Source organism: Protopterus annectens, chromosome 5.part0, assembly GCF_019279795.1.
Source record: "Protopterus annectens isolate FY-2018-M chromosome 5.part0, PAN1.0, whole genome shotgun sequence".
NCBI classification, from domain to species: domain Eukaryota; kingdom Metazoa; phylum Chordata; order Ceratodontiformes; family Protopteridae; genus Protopterus; species Protopterus annectens.
Window position 1 is genome coordinate 1184888146 of NC_056735.1, and position 23697 is coordinate 1184911842.

General features: G+C 43.2%; 1 protein-coding gene across 2 annotated transcripts in view; it reads right to left on the bottom strand.

Moving 5' to 3' along the window:
- The window catches only part of TRIP12 (thyroid hormone receptor interactor 12), a 3849287-nt gene that overhangs the window by 1638128 nt on the left and 2187462 nt on the right, over positions 1-23697 (bottom strand). The gene's annotated exons all lie outside the window — the stretch shown is intronic.

Sequence of the window (23697 nt, forward strand, 5' to 3'; positions counted from 1 at the left end):
ATCAGAAGAAACAGAAACCTGATCTGAAGATTCATAGTCAGTCTCTTGCCTAGGCCTCTTATCAGGAGGGGGATGGGAACCCCTGATCAAGGTAATCAAGTCTTCGACCATTTTGAGCATCTGTTTTTTGGGCACAGAGGCCTGTCCACGTGGCTCTTGAGTTTGTTTCTTTGCTATAGAAGGTGCTTTAGCCTTTGTTTTTGAAGCTGAAGTCGGTTTGATGTAAAGATGTTTAGGTCTGAATACACCCACAGAAGCCGGTGCTTGCTCAGTGGCTGCAGACCCATCTGAAGGAATAGTATCTGAGGCTCCAATACCTGAGTTTTCAGCGGCATGGCCGACTCCACGTGGGAGTCGGTAGCGGCCTGCGACTCCAAAGTAGCGGGCATCAGGGGCTGCGAAAGCGCCTCACTGAGAACCGGCAACTGGCTTAGAAGAAGCTTTGTCGGTTTAGGGCCTTGGTTGTCTATCTTTCTCCTTTTATTTGCATTTTTTGTGAACTCTGGTAGTCGGATGGCTATCCGACAACATTTCTGGATAATTAAACCAGCGTCCAAAATAGTTTAAAGCAAAATCATACCGACGCTTAATAGTGCATTGGTTACATCTAGCACAAATCCGACAACCAGAAACATTGTGATCAGGGCCTAGGCAAGGAATACAGTAAGAATTAAAGTCCTTATGAGGTATTTGCTTCCCACAAGAAATATAATTATTTACTTTTTCTGACATCAGTCTGGAGCAAGAAAAAAGTTTCCCCAACGGGGTACTTAGCTTTATTGAAGACTTCGGATCTGAAACTCTAACATGAAAATCTCAGGAGTCGGCCGACCGGCACTTGCGAACTGCTTCTGCTTCGGGCACTGCGCGGCAAGAAAGACTAAAGAAAATGGCGTCGGCTGCTTCTTTTATACCCCTGACAACCTGACGTCAGGGAAGGGACGACAGCAGCCGAAGCAGGACCCAGGACTTTGGAATTCAGGCCGACTGAGGGCAACCTGCCAGCAGGATTACCCAAATGTAATAACTGCAACAGTCACTTCAGGAGTTCAAGGGAAGGGGAAAGGAGAGTGGGAAGTCGTGCACAAATGAAAATGGACAACACAGATGAATAGTTATGGTGTGTACATAAATTTAATATCCGATGTTGTTCTTTTCATTCTTTCTTCAACCGATGGGACAGAGTCCCCAGCTACATGACCTTGGGTGACCCTCATGGAATGATATTCCAAAGTACTGCAGAACCAAAGGCAACCCTGCTTCCAGAAGTCAAATCCAATCTGTAATGAGCAATAAAAGTATGAGTATTAAACCAAGTAGCTGAAGCACAAATGTCATTAATAGAAGTCCTAGACCAGAATGCAGACAATGTAGCCGTGGCTCAGGTGGGGTGTGCTTTAGGGAATTTCGGCATGGACAAACCTTGATGACTCTAAACAAAGGATATACAGTCTGTAAGTCATCTGACTAAGGTAACTTTAGAAAATGGTTTACCCAATTTGTTAGGGGAGAAAGCGCCAAACAACTGATCTGTCTTTCTGAAATCTTTTGTTCTATGGAGATAAAAATGAAGCTGTTTATGTACATCTACGAGATGAAGCATGTATTCACCTTTAACAGCAAAATTGCAAAAGAAAACCAGCAAATTAATGGTTTGGTTATTATTCATGTCTGAGGCTAATTTAGGCAAGAAGGGTGGATTGGTTCGCAAGGTAATTATCTTTGTGGAAGACCAAAAAGGGGATTTGAAAGAGACTAATAAAACAAAAACTGACCAGCTCAATGGAAGTTTTAAGGCTTTATTGGAAACGAAACTGCATAACAAACACTTACCGCTTTCACCCGTTCACCATATCAGGCATCATCAGTGTGTAAAAACAATTTCATTAATTCAGCTTTTATCACATGTTACACCCAAAGCCACACCCCTGTATTTAAAGAACCCAATCATAAAACATCAATTAATACATTATACAAATTAATACAAACAATACATTAATTGCCTATAATAAACATAATAAAATCATCCTCTAAAATTTTTTCTACTGTGTACCAAATGATTCACTATTTAAATATTTTAAAATCCTATATAAAATGACACTTTAATCAAATACAATGAGATCTATAGACTACCTGCTATAAATGAACATATCTCTACTGACAGTATATTGAAATATACAGGGGTGTGGCTTTGGGTGTAACGTGATAAAAGCTGAATTAATGAAATGGTTTTTACACTCTGATTATGCCCGTTATGGTGAACGGGTGAAAGCGCTAAGTGTTTGTTATGCAGTTTCGTTTCCAATAAAGCCTTAAAACTTCCGTGGAGCTAGTCAGTTTTTGTTTTATTAGTATCTTTGGAATTAATTTTTTTTTATTTCCATATCGGATTTAAGAGAGAGCCTAGAGCTTGGATACTCATCTAGCAGATGTAGTGGCCATAACAAAACCAGTTTTCCGTGATAAAAACAGAGTCAGATCTAGCCAATGGTTCAAAAGGAATCTGAGTCAAGTCCTGCAGCACAATTGTTAAATCTCAGGGTAGTGCTGGATCCTTCACTCAAGGCCTAAAACAAAAGGTGGTACCTTTAAAGAAGGCCTTAGACAATTCTGATGAAGCATTTTCCCCTAAATAAAAAGCAGACATTGCTGACAAATGCACTTAAATAGTAGAGAAACTAGCCCCTTCTTGAAAACAGATGTTACAACTCCAGAACAGATAGAAAGGGGCAGTGAAGGGGTCTACTTTCCTCTGTAAAGCCCAAACAGAGACTCTCTTCAATTTACTTTTGCAGATTTGTCTAGCAGAGGTCTTCTGAGATGACAGAGAGGAAAGCCTGGGCTGTCAGTGGAATTGAAGAAACCATACTGTCAACCTGAAGCCTGTAATGTTTGGGTGACCAATAACAGTGGAATGAGAAAAAGGGTCTGAACTGGGGTTCCAGTATCCAGAGTGGAAATCGAAGGTGAGAACAAAGGAAAGGAAACAACACTTGAGGCCAAAAGGGGGCAATGAGGATAAACGTGCTCTTCAGCCAAAGTGCCTTCCGTAAGAATTTAGGGGTTTACCTTTGAAAGTTTGAAAAGCATGTTGTCAATCGGCCAGTTGGGACAACTGAAATTCCGAATTCCGGACCTTGAACATCACGGAAGTTCAAAACTCAGCAAATCAAACAGCAGATTCATTGAGTTTCGAACTCCAATGTTGAACACACAATGTAATGCAGGGGGACTGTGCCCCCCTGCACCCCCACCTACTTTAATATTCTAACTCCGAGATCGCACTACAGTGGGGAAAGGGTCCATTTCCCGATCCCCACTATAGTGCAATCCGCACCCAAAATGCCGAATCTGCAATGAGCGAATGTCACTCACTGCACATTCGATGCATTTTTTTTCATCTATGCGAAAACTGGAAAACGTCCTTTCGCGCAATCCACTTTCACATGTGCATTACGCACATATAAAGGTAAACCGAATTTAGGAATTAGAGGTATCGGGGGATAAATGTAAAGGAGACGGGAGGGCCAAACATGGACTACAGCATCTCTTGGGGACACCCCTGGAGGGCAGCATCATGGCAAAGAATCTGCTGCACTTGTTGCGGGGAAGTCCAAACGGATCACAGCAAGTCTGACCCCATCAAAGGAAAATTCTCTCCATCACTAGTTTACTGAGAGACCACTCAGAATGGACTTTCCCTGGGATGTGCATTGCCAAAAGAAAGTGGTTGAAGAGATTGCCCACTGCCACATTCTCACTTCTTCTCAACATGGGGATAAGATTGGGTCCTCCATGTTTGTTGATGTACTAAACCACAGCCATGCTTGTCAGTTTGAATCGCAACTGTCCCGAGAGGTAGGGCATTCTGGAAGGCCTGTAACACTAGGAAGACAGCTCTCATTTCTAGAACACTGATGTGTGAATTGGGTTCTTCTGGGGACCACATGCCTTGCCTTGGACCATCCTTCTCAAGAAATGTCTCCCTTACCCCAAGTTGGGAGGCATCCGTGGTAACCATGGCTACTGGGGGTGGTAGAAGAAAAGGGCAGCCTTGCGAAACTTCAATTTGACTGACTACAACAAAGCAGATGGTCTCTGCATACTAGTGTGAGCTTGACTGGTTAAAACAAGGGATGGCGAAAAATTGACCACTGAACAGCTACAACATTGAAGAATCCGCATATAAAAATGGGCCATGGGAACCAAGGTTATGGCTGCTGCCATTGACCCTAAATCCTGAAGAATCAGTCTGGCTAGAGGAGAAGAATGTGAGATAACTTGTTCCTCTTGAGACCTCATGGCCCATACTCTGTTCAGTGAAAGGGAAGCTATCGGATCTACTGTGGTGCTCAAATGAGCACTTGTGAACTACAGGCTCTGAACAGGGTGAAGATGTGACTTGCAAAGGTTGACTGTGACGCCTAGGGATTGACAAAACTGGAGCAAGTAGTCCTTCGATTTTTTCAGGAGACGCCTGGCTTGGGTGATGAGCAGCCACCTGTCCAGGTATGGAAACACTTGGAATCCTAGCCGTGAGCTGCTACCACTGCCACACATTTGGTAAACACCTTGGGGGCTGTGATGAGACCAAAGGGCAGGCGGCTCTGAACTGACAGTGACTAGCCCCACCCCCACACACACACACACACACACACACACACACACACACACACACACACACACACACACACACACACACACACACACACAGCTGAAAGTGCAGAAATCTTTGGGATCGTCTGTTCATCTTGATGTGATAGTATGCATCCTGAAGACTGAAGGAGCACATGCAATCATCCTTGTGCAGAAACAGCAGAATGGACTGAATCGTGACCATTCGGAACTTTGACTTCTTTACAAATTGATTCAGTTTGCAGAGTTCCAGAACTGGTCTCAGGTCCAGTGTTTTCTTTGGCACTAAAAGGAATCTTGAATAGATTACAAATCCTTTCTGGTCTGGTGGGACCTCCTGAACAGCTCATTTGTCTAGCAGCTTTTGAATTTATAGAGCTGCTGTCTCCCTCTGACTGGGTGGAATGTTGGGGAGCTTTTTCCTTTTGCTTGGGGGACTTGTGAAAATGGTACGAAGCAACCAGTGAATATGATTTTCAGCACTCAAGTATCATTTGTTACTGATGCCCAGATTTCTGGGTGCAGAGACAAGCGGCCCCCAACTACCTTCAGTGATGAGAAGTCAGGCAACCTTTCAGGAAGGCTGAAAGGATTTATGTGAGAAGGAATCTTGGAAATCCTGATTTTGCGGGCTTCCTCTGCTGATAGGATAGCATCTTCCATTTGAACTCTTCCCCTCTGTCCCTGGGGGGGAAATATCCCCTTCATGAGTCTTCAAAAGGACCCTGAGACTTACAGAACCACATTTTCCTTTCTTACTGTTGACTCCTGAAAAAGGACCTCTGAGGGGTAGAAAAACAGATCCCTAAGGCAAGCAAGATCTTTCTATCCTGCTCATCCTGGAAAAGTGTTTCCTTTAACAGTGTGGCCAAACAAGGATGATCCATCAAAAGGAGCACTGATGAATGAAGACTTGAAGGGCTCCACAAAGTCACACAAATGCATCCAGGCATGTCTTCTAATGGATACGCCTGAACCCTCCACCTGTGACGTATCCTCAGCAGAATGGGAAATTAACCTCATGGAAGCATTAGAGAGGGACAGAAAAGTGGCTGGCTGTGAAGAAAGCTTACTGTGGTCGTCCTCAGACATGGACTGATTTGGAAAGATCGTTATTCAAATCCCTTTGCAGCCTGCTGAAATGTGCTAAGTAGTTCAGTGACCATAAGGCAAAGGTAGCCGAAGCATAAATGCGCTACCCAAATCCGTCCAATGCCCTGGACTCCCTGTTAGGGGGATGGAAATAGGAGCTATGCTTTGCCAGCTCGCTCTTTGTGGCTGCCATCACAACAGCATCTACAGGGACTCCTTGTTCCCGTGGACCTAGCCATAGAAAGAAGCAAGGAACTTAAGACAACAGAGGATGGGTTCTGCAGTATCCAGTGCCTCCCATGTCCTGTGAGAGACTAGATCTATAAGCTCATCAGCTGGGTGAGTCACCCAAGACTAAGCTGGGCTGGACTCAAAAGCTTCCAGGAACAAGGACTCCTCCTTGGGAAGGAGGACTGGAGAACCATCCACCTTTCTGCCTGCGGCCTTCTAAGATGTGTTTGAAGAGGTGTCCATTTGGTAGAGACCATGGAAACCACTCTTCACTGAAGTCGGTGGCTTTGGTGAGAGACTCCTGACAGGAGTCTATGTGCCTCCTTTTGCACATTCTTTTACGAGGAACCTCCTCAGTGGGATGTTCTGGAGAGGTGTCTGAAGAGAGGGAGAAGTAACAGAAAGTTCACACCAGGGATCACACCAACAGCACTACTAGATAGGGGCCAAGGGTACTAGCTGCTAGTACAAGGGTCTAGGGAACTACTAAAGGGGCGGTGAATACCGCACAACGTGGCTGGGCTAATATATGCCTTCGGGCAGATAGCCCAGTACCAACCTATGAACCTATAAGTCATTGAGGTGGACCATATGGGATGCTTGCTAGGGCCGGCTGTCCATGTGTGAGAGATCTATGAGGATGACAGTTCAGACCCAACAGTGGCAGGGCAATAGGATCTGAAGAAGTAAGCATAGTCATGTGAGAAAACCCTCTCCACCACCTTGAAATGTAGAAAGCCTGGGAGAAGCTGTAGCTGTCTGCACCAACGCCAAAGTTCTAGATGCCACCATCCCCCAAACCTGCCCAAATCTCTGCCTCGAAAGGAGAGCTGAGCTGTGCAATGCTGAAGTCCCAAGGGGCAAGGATGGCTGCGACAACGTTGGAGTCAAACCAAGCTTCCCTGACTCTGTGCCAATTCTTTGGCTCAGACACTCATCCTGGTCCAAGGGAGCCAGCGCTGAACAAGTTAGGGATGCAATCAGAGTAGAAGACCTAGCTGCCTTCAGATCAAATGTCGACATTCTTGGATTTGAAGGCTCAGAAAATGTTGGTCGGTTCAGAGAAGGAGAAATCACAGTGTGGGAAGCGGAAGGAAGGCTTACAGATCCGACGGGAGGCTGAACCGGGATAATGCCCATTTGAATCTGAGCTCTGAGGAATTTCCTTATCATCCTATCCACTTTGGCTTCAGAAAGTTTCCTGGAGGAAGTAGTAGATTGAGGCTGAGACTCTCCTTGGGGTCTCTTGTAGGAAGGGATGATGGAGCTGAGGAAAGAGAGGCTCCAGATAGAACCCTAGGGACCAGGTCCTTGGAGATGGACTGGGTAAGTGTTGGATTAGAGGGAGTCAGACCAGACTGTTTTTGCTGTGGATCAGAGGGTGTCAGATCCAACTTCTTCTATACTTTGGCAGGAAGCTCTGAATTAGAAACTGACTCTGTAGAGTGTGTTGGAGACTGATTTCTTGATTCTTTTGCCTCAAGAGAGGTCTTAACTATTTTTGAGAGGGTTTGAGCACCTGAAACAGAAAAAGAGGGAGAAGAAGATGGAAGCAAACTCTTTAGGACCAGTTTGTTACATCAGTCACTAAGTGCCTGAGAACTAAATTCAGCACATACAGAACATTCACTCTTTAAATGTGACACACCCAGACAATAAACACACTCCCTTGTCAGCATCAGAATTAGGGATTTTGTGCCCACAGAAAGTGCATTTCTTCTGTCAGTCAATCACAAAAATGTTAAAAGAGAAGAAAGAACAAAAGCTTTTTTTTTAGAAATAATACCAACAATGGTAGGGTTAGGGATTTACCTTCTAAAGGGTAGGAAGAAAAAAGTAGGAGTGAAGTACCAATAATAGTACTTACAGTTACCAAAGATAGAAAACGGAAGAAAATACAAGTTACAACCCTAAACCGAAAGAACTCTGAAAAAACTAAGGTAAGGAAGGAACAGGTGATTAGAATAGATAAGACTAACAAAGAAAATACACTCAATGTAATTAAAATCTACACCCCAAAGTTCTGAGAGAAGGATTTGTGCTTGTAATGGCGGCAAACAAGATCTGAGACATTGCGGGATGAGCGGGACATTATAGGTAAATGGAGGATCTTGAGAGTTGGATCAAGTCTACTAAATGTGGTCGAATGAAAAAGGACATCAAATCTTCAAACAAACTAACCAGATCAGTTTAATGATGGGATCTACTATTTCTCAACCAAAAAGGACATCACAGTCAAGGAAAATAACCAGGTTTAAAATACAACACTTCTTTCACGAACAGGAATGACTCTGTGCCTTGAAGGGATGGAACCATGACTGCGACCAAAGTGATCTGGGTTCAATAAGCAGCTCTGACATGAGAAAAATCAGGCGAGGAAGGGTTAAGGGGTATGGCCTACTTGCCTTTCCCAGACAGTGGGTGGGTTTTGTGTGCACCTGGAGCCACACTCAGCAGTTTGATTTACCTGGTGAAAACCAGAAAAACTGCCTCTTGTTCCACATGGGGGGAGCACAGCTGCTTAGAGGGAACACCCCTTGGGGAAGTGAAAGGACATCCTCTGTGGACAATCTATAGCACTTCCTACTCTGACACCTTAGGGTTGGAGAGAAAACGAAGAAAATTCTGAAACCACCTTCCGATGGTAGTCTGAACAACAGCCTTCACCAGTCAACCCTCACATGGTGATAGGGAGAAAGGGCTGAATGACAGAGGAGGAAGCTTACAATAATAAAGGCACAAGGAACAAAGTGGTAAAAACATTCAGGAAATGTTAAATAGGAGGAAGAGAAGTCACAGAAGGCTTCCAACAGTGAACACAATCACAGGATCAAGTAGTGTATTTTAATAAAAAATTTGTCAGGACATATCTGACTTGCAACAGATTTACCCTTGAATAATCGCAGGACAGAAGGGTTTGATGGTAGATAAGGTTTCACTTTCATAGTAAATATTACAGGGAAACAGTTGGATTTGACCAATGATGTGGAAACTGCAAGTGTACAGTATAGTGAGGATATATTGGTAAGAACTGGCTCTGGTATTTTCGAGCCCCTAGTTGGGAGAATAATTAGTTGGTCTAAGAAGTCAGATTTTATAAACTCTAAGAAGCATTGTGCATACCTGTTTGTGGTAATGGACACTTTCCAGTTAAAGGAAAGACAGTTGAAGTTTACCAGGAAAATGCTCTTTGGATCAATGAAGAGGGACTTCCGTTTGTTTAGATACGTTTCATGGGATACAGGTTACATGCAAAGGGTTCAGCAACTGGCTTCTTTTCCATTTCACCTATTTGATAACAGAGTAAGATCGCTGGACTAAATGCCCTTTTTCAGAGATGACCCAGAGCACTGTCTGGTTAAGTGACTTGCTCAGTCACACAACTACAGGAAGAAACTTAACAGTTGAAGGCTTTAATCCTCTATTTTAACTGTGAGACAGATGATTATGATACAGTATGGATTTTTACTGATGGTAAGTAGGATAGAGAGGTGCTCAAGGTCATTATCTTGCTTATGAATTTGATTTGGTGGGGCTTCATAGAAATAGACACCACCATCACTAGTTACTCATGGGTGCTATGTCTACAATGGACCCATCTTTCAGTAGCAATGCAGATATCTATATTTTTTTCAAGGGTCAGGAAGGTCTGTAAGAAGTGTTGCTTCTTGTTCAAGTATACAACACTGAGCTATGATACTTTTGTATAGCCTTGATTTTGTCTATGTTGGTAGTTTAAGAAGACTGACCTTGCCTAAAAAAAGGCACTACAGGTTCATAACTGGGAGTGGAAGAGAGATAAGAAAAGTACAGACAGCAATCAGTGTAAGTGGGAGCACATACTGTAGCATGTGCTTTAGCATGGGTAAACTTAATTTTAGGTTAGATAATGCCTGTAGGTGCAATAGTCAATTTGGGGCAATTGTTCCCCTCGGGGGGTGTGGGGGGGTGGGGGTTAAACTTCATATTTTAAAGATGCACACGGTTTTCTGCGTTAGCAGATGGAGGTGTTTTATATTTAGGGTTTTCATTAGAACAAAGTCTTGAAAATGTGACATAGGTTCAAATGGGGATGAGAAGAAAGAAATGTACAAAAGATCAGCCTACCAAACATAGTATATGCATGCATCACAAAAGCTGGAAATACATATTTAAAAAAATCACATATAATATGTGGGAACAACAGCTTTTTATCATAATGGCTATGCTGTCCATATTATCCAAGAATGTGAATGGCCTTACATGTACATTTAAAAAGGAAAGACTACTGAAATGCAAAGTGTAAATGACAATGCTGCAGCGGACACATTTGGAAAGAAATGAGCATGTGAATTTGACAAAGAGAACATTTCAGAATGGATATTCAGCACAAAATCAGGGCCAGAGGAAAAGGGGAGTAATTAAACTAATTGCTAGAGGGGCTCCACTGGTAATAAGGGGAAAAAAAGATAAAAAAAATGGAAGACTTGTGGTTGGATGGTGCTGTTGGAGAACCAGAATTACAAAGGCATGTATATATCTTCCACAGAAAAATGCTATTATGGCGTGTAAAAAAAAAAAAAAAATAGGAGAAATAATCATCTTTCAGCAGGGATTATTATTTATAGGTGGGGACAGGAATTTGATTTGCAATAGTGAGGCTGTATCAGGGGGGCACATAAGGGACAATATAACAAAAGAAGACAGATTTCTGAAGACATTTGCGAAAATACTTGGTACAGAAAATGTGAATTCAGTAGTTGGAACTCAACATAATTTACATATTATTCCCTCAGGTACAATAACTGGGCTACACTAGATATAAATTATGTTTCACAAGAACATGTGCTTTTAATTGAAAGCTTTAATAAATATCCAATAAATATTTCTGATCATACACCAATAAAAACTAAGACAAAAATGAAGGATAATGAAGTAAAAATAAGACACGGTTGCTTTCCTACCTATCTGTTAAAAAGAGAGGAATTTAAGGAACTGGTAGTGGAAATTATTTGAGAGTTATTAGGGAAGACAGAAATATCTTCAGAAGTTATAGCTATTGACTGCGATAAAATTAAAATGGAGTTTAAAAATCATATTGAAATAAAAGAGAAAGATATAGTTAAGCAACAGAAAATATTTAGAGGGGTTAGTACACTCCTCATCACCTCGAAGGCTCCCCCGTCAGAGAGGCCAGAAGGCTCCCGCTCCAAAGAGATAGGAACCCCAGGCCGCACCGACAGGGACGGCTCCGAGGCTGATGTCGGGGCTGAGCTCACCAGCGCCTAAGCTCCGAGAGGGAGAACGGGGTCGGACAAGGGTCCGATGCCACTCGCCCCCTTGGAGCCGACGAGAGAGACCAGACGCCCGGATCCCTCCAATGAAGGCATCAAGGAGGAGATCGGAGCAGAGGACGGCGGAGCCGAAGGGGGGGTGGTGGTATCGGCTCCGAAGTCACAACAGTCACGGCTCCGAGGAGCTCCGGCTCTGTAAGAGAGTCGAAGGAGGAATGTGAGGTGGCTGTGAAATAGCTACCGTCTGTTGAGACGGGCTATGGAGCATTTGGGCCAATGCCTGAGACTTTAATAGTCTACTCACCACTCTCTCAAGGTCGTGGTCGGACAGCCTGGACGACCGAGAAGACCGGCTCCGATGGCTCCGCTCCGAGAGCAGGGGTGATCTCGGAGCCGAATGTATCGACTCCAACGAAGGGGATCTTGATCTCTTTTTTGAGATAGGTGGAGCCGAAGGAGCCGAGGATACGTCGGCTCCAGCCGGAGCCGACACTGAGTGCCCAGATTTAGCGGTATCGGCGCCGGATAGAGCCGATACTGTAGCTTGTGACATAGGATTGGCTCCGGCCGGAGCCAATCTCGTCACAGAAGACGAACCAGTAGCCGATGGCTTAGGGCTTGGAGCCGAAGGCTTAACTGGTTTTGAGGGCTTCCCCGGAGCCGACTTAGTCGGGGAGCTCTCAGGCTTTAATAAGACCCTCAGTATTAATTTAGTTCTGTGCTCCTGCAGGACTCTTGGGCTGAAGGCATGGCAGACAGCACAAGAGTCCTGCAGGTGCAGAGGTCCCAGGCAGTAAACACAAGAAGTGTGACTGTCTGTCAGAGACATCTTCTGACAGCACAAGTCACACTTCTTGAAGCCTGAGACCTTTGTGTCCTTCGACATAACTGTGTCGAGGAAACACTAAGTGACAAAAAACACAGACACACGCACAATAAACACCCAATCCAATAAAAATTAAAACAGGGATACAAACACACCCAAACACCACACAGAATCCCTGACAAAAAATTAGGAAAGGGGAAGGCTTAAGGCCTAACTTAGGGGAAGGGATAAATAACTGGAAAAATAGGGAACACTAACAGAAATAGGGTTAAACTAATCGTAAAGAGTTTACACAACAACAGTAGTGACTAAAACTAAAGGGGGGAGACAAAGTCTGAAATTTGAAAAACTTACCAGGAGCCGGTAAAAAAAAAAAAGCACCTCGCAAGCGAAAGCGGCAAACGAGATCTGGGGAGTCATCGCCTTGCATTATAGGATATAGGGTTGCCCCGAGCCGGTAAAATTAGCTCTCGAGCTTTAGTAAGTGGCCGAGTCGGAACCGAGGATCGGCTCCGGACCCATCCAGCAAGAATGAAGGCGAGATTGACAACTTAACATGCCATGGTTCACAGACAGACAACAAAGCATCAAAGGGATCTCATTGTTGAAAGATATCAATCAGGAGAAGGGTACAAAAAAATTTCCACAGCATTGGATATACCATGGAACACAGTGAAGACAGTCATCAAAAAGTGGAGAAAATATGGGACAACAGTGATGTTGCAAAGAAATGGATGTCCCTCCCAAACAGATGAAAAGACAAGATGAAAACTGGTCAGGGAGGCTGCCAAGAGACCTACAGCAACACTGAAGAAGCTGCAGGAATTTCTGGCAAGTACTGGTTGTGTACTACATGTGACAATCTCCTTCCTGTATATTCCATATGTCTGGCCTATGGGGTAGGGTTGCAAGACAGAAACCTTTTCTTACACAGAAAAACATCCAGACCAGGCTAAAATTTGCAAAACAATACATCAAGGCTACTAAAAGCATGTGAGAAAATGTGTTATGGTCTAATGAGACCAAGGTTGAACTTTCTGGCCACAATTCCAAAAGGTACATTTGGCTCAAAAACAACACTTTGCATCACCAAAAGAACACCATCCCCACGGTGAAGCATGGTGGTGGCAAGTATCATGCTTTGGGGTTTATTTTCTTCAGCTGGAACTTGGGCTTTAGTCAAGGTGGAGGGAATTATTAACAGTTCCAAATACCGGTCACTTTTGGCCCAAAACCTTCAGGCATTTGCTAGAAAACTGAAAATGAAGAGAACTTTCACCTTTCAACACGACAATGGTCCCAAGCATATATCCAAATCAACAAAAGAATGGCTTCACCAGAAGAAAATTAAAGTTTTGGAATGGCAAAGCCAGAGCCCAGACCTAAATCCAATAGAAAACCTGTGGAGTGACCTGAAAAGGGCTGTGCACAAGAGATGCCCTCGCAATCTGACAGATCTGGAGCACTTTTGCAAGGAAGAGCGGGCAAATATTGCCAAGTCAAGATGAGCCATGCTGATAGATTCCTACCCAAGAAGGCTGAATGCTGTAATTAAATCAAAAGGTGCTTCAACAAAGTATTAGTTTATGGGTGTGCACACTTATGCAACCAGTTTATTGTACGTTTTTTATATTTTTTTCCCCTAACAGATTTGTTTTTTCAATTGAATTGTACAGGTTATAGGTCACATTAAAGGTGGGAAAAGTTTTGAAATGATTTATTGTGGTCTCATTTTTTACAGCACAAAAACCTGGCATTTTAACAGTTATGTACACTTTTTATATCCATTGCATCTACACACGCATTGGTTCATCAATACCCATATTTATGGGGAACATGATAAGATGAAGTATTTGGAAGTATGGATTAAAACGGCTTCTGTTATGGCAGCTAAGGATATGTGAGAAGAGACTAAACAAACAATATACAAAAACTGAGAAACTGGAAACTCCTACATATGGACATAAATAGTAAGATACACGCAGTGAAAATATTTTTAGTCCCTTTAGTCTTGTATACTGTTCAGGCATACTTTTATCAACCAGACAAGTAGTTGTGGACAATAATTAATAAAGAATAGGAGGAATCTATCTGTGAGGCAAAGAGGGCAAGAGTTTACCTGTTTTGAAGGGATATTTTGGAGCTAAACAGTTAAGGCTCATATACATAACAAGCAGAAGGTTATAATTCAAAGTGGAAATAGATGATGATGAAGCAAGGGGTAAGTTCATTAACTAAAGAGATAGTCGGATTCTGGATGTAGACCCTTAAGGGAAATAAGGAACAGAAAGAATATTGTATTCATAAAGTAGCAGAAAGTATTCCAAGAACTAAGCCAATACAAGAATGGAGAAATGACACTTTGCCATTAGATGACTGCTAGCAGGGGTACAAAAAAATGGGCAAAAGCAAGCTGGAGAAGCCTGGCAAGGAACCAAGACATTGGGAGCAAATAACAATAACAAATAAAGAATGCCTTATGATTATCCTTAGCTAGGGAGGCTATTTTTGCTTCGTAATTAGCTTTGGAGGATTTGACAAGATCTTTAATTTGTTTGTCTAAGCCCTTGCTCTTGGTCATTGGTTTCTTTCTCCTGCGGTTCAGCCTGTTTATACTAGGGGTCCACCATGGTGGCTTTTATTTTTGGAAAGACCTGATTTTAATCTGGTCAAATACAGCCAATTCTATACAACTCTAAGTGGTTATACAGGACATTGGTGTACATCTCTGCACAGGAGTCTGTGTTATCTGAAACTTCATATACCATCACTTAATAGGAGGTAGTTTGTCTATGAAAAACTTAAGTGTTTTTGAGCTTGATGGGGTATCTGGTCTTATAATTACATTGAACAAGACTGATTTATGGTCCGATCTTACTAAGGAGGACATCAAATGGGGTGGGGGGGGTGCAATGCTCTCCCATGTTAGTGAGTACTACGTCCCGGACATTTGACCCTCTTATGGGTGTGCCGACTAGCTATTTCAGAGCACTTGCACTGACAAAGTCTAAGAACCTCTGAACCAACATGTTTGTGGTTTTGTATGTTTCCCAGTCAATATCAGGATAATTACAATCACCCATGAATAAGGTGTTGGGCTGTATGGCAAGTGACTCCAGTAAGTCCAGGTATGTGGTATGCTTTTCCTGTTTCATGGTAGGGAACCCATAGCTAGCTATGATGTAGAAGGGGGATTTGCTTATAGTTAACTGGACATGGAGTAGCTGAAGAGAGTCATACTGTTTAACCAGTTTCAAGGTGTACTTATCCTTAATGAAGATGGGTACACCTCAGTTTGCGGTCTGAACGTATGAAAGGCATTGTAGCCCGGCATGGCCGGGGTGCTTTCCATGCCTTTGAATCAAGTCTGGGTGACTGCACAGACATCCGCATTTTCCAAAGTGAGGAGTGCTATCTACAGAAGCCCTACAACTAACAGAGTGCAGTTTCTTGTTTAACTCGTAGCATTAAGCAGCAGTACCTTGAGTTTATCTATTGGATCTCCTTGGATTAACTATTGGCTTAGCTTCTGGTGTCCAAGTCCATCAGTTTTTGTTTGTATTGTGGCATCATCCTTGGAGAAGGTAAAATGACGCTCAAGGCTAGGCTTATATCTGTCTGTGACACAATCTGAAAAGCTCTCTTCATATGTCTATCGTCATACAGTCCAGTGAGGTACGTCTCAAGTTATTCATCCCCACACAGACTATGAGGGAGTCAAACCGGTACTCGTAGTTGAGTGCCTTGACAGATCCTGGCATCTGATAGGTAGGTAGCTAACCATAACCCTCTCCTTATCTAGCCTGGTGAGGGGAACATCAGTGTGCCAAAATGGAGTCAACTATGACCAATACATTAGGTTTTGTGGTGTTGCACCTTATGGGCTTATTTGTTTAGACACTGGTGTGTTTATGTGCTGTGATTGTTTTTTTACATTATGTATGCAAGTGGTTTGTTTGGCAGACCTCTGATCTTAAGGTAAGTTACTAGTGAGCACCTCCACATATGTGGGTTTATGTGTTGTGTCCTTATTTAGTGTGGGAAGTGTGTGCGTTGACAACCTGTTTGCCATTCAACTTGTCCTTATGTGAGAGTCTTGCCTCCAATTTCATAATGTAACAATCTCTCACAAAGTATTTGCTTGTTTGTTTCAGGAGTAAGTGGGTTGTTAGTATACATGAGACAATTGCTACATTGCCTTAGGATGCACATGTGTATCAGGCTGGCCAGAAAGATGATGGGAACTGCCCGTCCATGACAGCAGGCTCTTCTGTATGTTTTATTAGGGAAGGGAATGGGTTAATTTGACAGGACTGTGCTTATAGCATAGGCTAAGGTTGATCAATAAGGCAACACTGCTAAGTGTGCAACAGAGTTGTTCCTAGAGCAGCAGGAAAGCATGGAATGGTTTCACTGACAGCTGTTAAGGTAAAAACTAAGCTTCTAGGCTTTTGTGGCTGTACAGGGTACTGCTAGCTGCCACTGAGTGAAGAGCTGCACCACACAAACGTGAGGCTTAAATACAAGCAAAAAGAAACTAGTTTTAAGCTATCAATCAGGAAAGCACACAATAACCCTTTCACCAGTAATCCCTAACTCAAGACATGTTACATCAGCACACTTCTGCCACAAGGGTGTAGAAAAACACCTTCTTAATGTAGAACAGCTGGCTTGGAGCTAAAGTGCAACAAGACCACACAAACTATCTATAACAGCCCTACAACTAACAGATACAATGTAATACAGTGCAATTAACTACTTAAAACAGCAGCAGACAGTACATTATAGTGTTTTCTTAATTTAAGAAGGAAGAGGTCTAGGATGGGCCTCCATTGCTCTTCTTCCTTCCTTGGAACAAGAAAAATCTTTGAATGAAGACCTTTTCCTATGAAGGATGTAAGCATTTCTTCTATGATGCCCTGTGCCACTAAGTCCTGAATAACAGGAACAATCAAAGGAAAGTGGTTGGGCGTAGGATTGGGAATTCCACTCATGGAGGGAATGCTTTTCCAAGACATGGCATAGACTTCTCTGATGAGGGTTATAATCCACATCTTTCACCCAAAAAAACTTCAGGGCATCATCAGAGTACTGAATACATAAAAACTTTGCCATCCCTTATATACACATTCCTTGATTAGTTGATTAATTAATTAGACATTTAAATTGCTTTCTCTTAAAGAAAAAGTTGAACAGAAACACTACACTATAGATGTACATATACTTTAAATAACTGTTCTTGTTACTATCAATAATAATGTTAGTGTACAAAAAAATACCTAAAATATTGCTAAAACATATATTAACAATTAACCATAAAATAGCTATGTCATAAAATATATCGTAAATATATATCAAAATAATTAAATACGTAAATAATATCAATGTATAAAAAAATCCATCATACATATTCATGTAAAATGAATGAAATGAAATATGATTTAAGTTTTAATACACTAGATATTGAGACGTGTTCATTAATACCTGGCAATGTACAAGCGTTTAATTTAAGTTGCCAGAGACATTCTTTGGCCTCCAGCATAGCCTTCTGAAGTTTTTTTGGGTGAAAGCGCTTAGTACGTTGATTTGTTCGCTATTGTTATTGTTTTTATTCAATAAATCAGTATTTTACGTTTCGCTGAGTGGTTTTTCAGTTACATAGTATTGGCTTTTTTTTGTATAATCCACATCTTGTTACCACTTCCCAGAACTGAAGAGAAAGGTGCAGTCTTTTTGATACAGGGGTTGTGGGATGAAAGTAAGAGGAGCCAGAGGGAAGATGAGGATAGGCAAGGTTTGGCCCTCAAAGGAAGGCCTCCCTGAAGGGGGAATCCCTCTGAGGTTTGTCTGCAAATCTTTTCTTAGACATTTTTCTGCATTTGTGAGAGGGTCATTCTTAACAAAGGAAGTGGATTTGGATGGATAGTTCCTATGGTACCTAGGAAGTGTACAGAGAAGAATCTGTCTACAGTCTTTCATTGTCTTGCCTTGCTCTTACGTAGTTTTGAAAAGGTTGGCAACTTGTAGACCACACAAGAGGTCACTGATCAAAGGTGAAACCAGAAGTTTGGATTTGAAGTCTTCAGGAATGAGATGACTCCAAAGCCATGCATACCGTCTGATCACTGAGCTAGTGCAGAAACCCTCAACATAGAATCCACTGCATTGCAACTGCATTTGATGTTGTGTCTGCCTAATAGTGTTGCTTGGGACAGAATGGTCTGCATTTACTGTTTAGAATCTGCTGTCTGAGGTTCTGACATGACCTTGTGCAGAGACTAACACATACATTGGGTATTTGGTCATTTCTGTTTGGGTAATGATAGTTTTGAAAGCTAATGAGGCTGAGGTCTAAAAGTTTCTTATCTAACCTATCCATGGCCCTACTATCCTTGTCTGAGGATAGGGCACTGGAAGTGGAAAGCAATTTGGAAGGCTTATCCGAAGAGAGGAAGAATGCTGCAGGTCTGCCATGGGGTTTTTGTACAGGTATTTAAGTTCTTCAGGAACCTTACGAAACCTCCTGGACTTTTAGGAGCAGGTGGCTGAGAGTCAGGTATTGAAGGTATCAAGATGAGCTTCGAGAACTCTGGGAATTGGTGAAGGAGCTGATGTACCCATCTCCAGAAGACTGCAGCATCTCCTTTCAACTTCTGAGATTTGCCTTGACTGCCACTGAAAGTGTGTCATATTCTGAATGGTTCTTCCAAAGAAAGCCTCCTCCAGAGGAAAGTCAGGCGAAAGTGCCCCCTTCATCCAAGGAGACTTGCTCAGGAGAATGGAATTGTGAAGAGTAATCAAGACAAAGACCAGAGTCTGGTTCAGGATCTTCTGCAGAGGAGGAAGAATCCAAGGCTTGATTTTGTGGTGTAGCTTAAGACAGCTGGGTCACAAATGGAGGAGGCATCAGGGCCATGACTGCTTTAAACCCTTGGAAAAGTCCATCTACTCTTTCCCCCCCCCCCCTGGAAGGAATTTAGGGGTGGGGGGGTCAGATGTTTGTTTTTTTTTTTGTTTGTTTCTTCTTTTTAGGAGTGACATCTGCCTGCATGAGTCTTGGAAGATAAGAGCCCCATCTCATTTCAATAAGCATATAAGGAACTCCTCCTGTACAAGGATACGAGAGCCTAAGGAACCTCCTCCAGCATAAGGATATGACAGACTCCATGGAAGCCCTCAGAGATAAGATGCAGTTTTGCCTGGGGTATCTGTCGTCTGCAAGGCCTCAGGGGGCCATACTAGTCTCCAACAGGGTCTCGGTAGCCATCTTAGGGCTAGGTGTTTCAATCACTGGGTTTCAAGAAAGGTACTGAGCGAGGAAAGTCTCAATCTGAGGGTCTTGGGTATGAATGACTGAAGATGATGGCAGACTAAGATGCCTAGCTAAGATTTCGGCCCAGTGGATATTCCTAGAGTTGAAACAGGTGCAAAAACACCAATTAGGGATGCCATGATCAAGGCCTAAACAGGTGACAATGTATGAAAGTCTTGGTGTGGGACTTGTTTACCACAGTGGAGACAATTGTTACCAACCTTATCTCACATGCATTAAAGCAAGAAACAGAGGGTTCCCCAAAAGGGTACTTAGCTTTTAGACAACTTCTCTCTAGTGCAGACCTACCAACGCACTGAAAAACTGCTTTTGGCTCTGATGGCAAGAAAAGACTGATGTCATGGAGTCGGCTGGCCCCCTTTATACCAGAGTGTACTGACATCTGAGAGGATGTCTGCCAGCCTTAGGAGGAGGAAGATTTTTACCCTGGCAATTAGGCCGGTCAAGGGCTTCCACAGCAGGAATTCCCACAAGTCAGGACTGCTACAATGAAACATGAAGAAAGAATACTTGTGTAAAATCTTACCATAACCATAGATGTCCTTCTCTTCTACATGCTGCACTATTCATCACATTCGAGAGTTTGCCTCCGGCTGACTCATAAGTCAGGCCAGTATACAAAAGTCTAAATGCTACTGTAAGGTACGTGCAACACAGGACATCATCTTGCATATGTCAGCCGTAAAGAAACATCTGGTATAAAGCGGACATCAGGACGTAACAACCTCAGAACTGAATGCTGCCAAGTATCAGCCTGAGGCTAGGCAAGAAAATATGTCACTAGGGGACGAGGCAAGCATCAGGGGGAAGGCAGGGTGGCCAAGTAATAGTGCAGCATATAGAAGGACATTGATGGTTATGGTAAGATTTTACACAACTATTCTATGTTCTGCTATTCATATGCTGCAGTATTCATCATATTAGGGAGAAAGCCAAAGCTCATGCTTAGGGAAGATAGGGTGAAGGAGCAGAGGCTTTTTCTACAAAACCATGTAGGACAGCTTCGGAAACCCCACCTGGACAGGGAGAGGACATCTAGTTTGTAATGTTTAGTGAAAGTATGAACAGAGGACCAGGTAGCTGCCTCCAGGATAGAGCAAGTGTTCAAGCCTTTTAAAAAGGCCCTGGAGGAAGACACTGCTCTAGTAGAATGTGCCTCACAGGAGAAGAGAGGCACTTACCAAAGGTTGAATAACAGGAGAAAACAATTTTAGAAATCCAGGAAGCGATAGTGTGCTTGGAAACCAGTTGACTCAGGGCCCTTGGATGGTAGGACACAGACATTCAGATTTACGGACAGGTTTCGTTTTGTCAAGCTAGTATCAGAGTTGTCTGTGTACACAGAAAGTGTGTAGAATCCTCTCACTGGGAGATTGGGGAGAAGGAAAAAAGGTGGGAAGGTTGACTGACTGAGGAATAACTCATTAACAACCTTGGGCATAAAGGAGGGACTGGTACACAAAGATACCCTGTCTCTGTGGAGGACTGTGAAGGGGGATTAGACATCACAGCTTGCAGATCAGAGACCCTTCTGCTGGAGGTAAAGGCCACCAGCAGAACAGTTTTCCATGTGCAATATTGCAGGGAAGAGGAACTTACAGGCTCAAATGGGGCCAGGGTAAGTTTCTCCAACACAAAAATGAAATCCCAAGGAGGAGGAACTGGCTTCCTTGGTGGTCTAATATGATGGATGCCTTTAAGGAACAGTTTAACTTCTAAATTAGAGGCTAAAGGAGGCGACATAGGCAGATAAGCTGAGACAGCTGAAAAGGTGAGCTTTCATAGAAGAATAGGACAGGAACACCCTTCATCAGTTCAAACAGATAGGACAAAACCACAAGGATATCCACTAACATTGGTTGTAGGATCCTTTTTGAGACACCAGAAGGAAAGCCTCTTCCATTTGGAAACGTAGGATTTCCTAGAAGTGGGTTTTCTGGTCTCCTGCAGAACTTGAAGTACGTCCTCTGAAAAAAGGTATCTAAAGGAATTTAAAACCCTATCACCCACAGAGGCAGGTTTATACTTGACAGCTGTGGATGTACGAGAGTTCCCTTGCCCTGTGTGAGCAGGGTCATCCTGTGGGGTACCTTGTGGTGATTGCTCCTGGTTAAATGCATGAGGAAGGGGAAACCAGTGCTGTCTTGGCCAAAAGGGAGTCACCAGCAAGATTTTTTGTTGATCCCGCTGAATTTTCAGAAGGATCTTTTGAAGAAGAGGGAAGGGAGGGAATGCATACAGAAACATCCTCTTTCAAAAGGATGATAAGCCATCCACCTTCCATGGCCAAGGGATGTGGGATGTTGGCACAAAACTTGAAAAGTTGTCTGTTCATAGGGGAGGCAAAGAAATCTACCTGAGATGTATCCCAACGATGGACCAGGTCCAGAAAGACATCACTGTGCAACACCCATTCATAAGACTGGGTTCATATGGACCTGGTTAATGTGTCTACCACAGCATTCTGAGATGACGGAATATAAACCATCTGAAGAGAAACTTGGCTTTGTAAAGTTAACTCCCAGGTGTGTAGGGCTAGTCTGCATGGGAGGTAAAATTTTGTTCCCTCTGTTTGCTGATGTACCAGAAGACAGTGGTGTTGTCTATGAACCACCTTAGCACCCCTGAAGTAAGCTTAGGTTTGAAGATTTGTAGGAGATAAATCAGGGTCGTCATCTCTTTGATGTTGATATGTTCCATTGTTTGGGCTGCAGACCAGACATCGCTGACCCTTCAGGATTGCAGAATTGCACCCCATCCTGTGTCTGAAGGACGTGTGTACAATTCTAATGAGGAGAGGGGTGGCTGTAGGGGGAGACGTGGATTTTTCATAACCTGGAGAATCCACCAATCCAACTCCTTTTTTAGGCAAGGCAGGAGGGGAATAACAAAATCCAGAGGGTGGGAGTGCTGCCTCCACACTGTCCTTAGAAACTACTGAATTTTCCTCATGTGCAACTTGGCCAAGAGGAGCATAGGAATTGTGGATGCCATGAACCCCAGGAGCTATAAGGAGTCCCTGGCAGTCAGGGAAAGGAAAGAAAGAGGACTTCTGGCAATTTACTGTGAAACCTAGACTCCCCAGAAGGGAAAATGTGAAGGAAAGACTTTCCTAAAGAAGGTCTGAGGACTGGGCCTGAATAAGGAGATTGTCTAGGTAAGGGAAAATCTGAATGCCCTGTAGTCTGTAATAAGCTATGAAAGGAGCCAAGCATTTTGTGAAGACCCTTGAAGCCATAGAGAGACCAAAGGATAATGGCATAGAACTGAAAATGTGAGGAAGCCACTGAAAAACACAAACATTTCCTGAACTGAGGGTGAAGAGGAATGTGAAGGTAGACATCTTTGATGCCCAAAGACACCATGAATGCTTGGGGAAGAATAAGGGGTAGAAGACTGGGCAAAGTCAGCATCCACAAGGGGGGAACTTTTTTGGGAAGGTGTTTAAATGGGAAAGGTCCAGGATGGGTCTCCAAGGACCATCCTTCCTGGGAAGCAGAAACATCCTGCAGTAGAATCCTTTTCTCAGTTGAGAGGAGTGGATCTCTTGAATCATCCACTGGGAGAGAAGACCAGGAATGATTTGAGGGAAAAATTCCAATTGATCTTTTGCTGGTTGTGGGATACCTCTGAAGGAGGGCAGAGTCTCCCAAACCATGAAATATCCTTTATGGATGATCGAGAGGACCCAAGAGTCCTGGGTGATCCGATTCCAAGCAGGAAGAGAGTGAGAAAGGCGAAGGGACAGAGGAATGGCTGGACCTGGAGGCAGATAGTCACAGGCTACCAGATTTGGAGTGGGACTGAAAGGGCTGTTTCAGAGAATGTGTGGAAGGAGTATATTTTGAAGAGGTTTGTATCCTGGGGCCTCTCTTACTTGTAGAGGAAGAAGGCATAACTGGTTTCCTAACAAAGGTAGCCCTTGCTGGGAGTTCCTCTGAAACCTGGGAACAGCAGAAACAATGATATATTTTAGGTCCTGGAGCTCCTTGCCTTTTTCCTGTAAGGATTTGAAAAGGTCTGCAACCAAGCTAAGAAATAAGGCTTTATTGTCCAGAGGGGCATTCATCAGGTAGGGGTTGTAACCTGAGCTAGGAATACCTCCTCAGGACTGACCCAGACGCCACTGCCCTGGCTGAGGCATCTGCAGCATTGTAACTGCACTTGATAGAATGCCTAGTAACCTGGGTAGAAGAGTTGAGGATGGATGACAGTTTAGCCTTGGTAGTAGGGTCAGGGAATCCCTCAAGAATGTAAAGCTTTGATACTCCAGCCAGATGTCAGCAACAAAAAACATCTTTAATGAA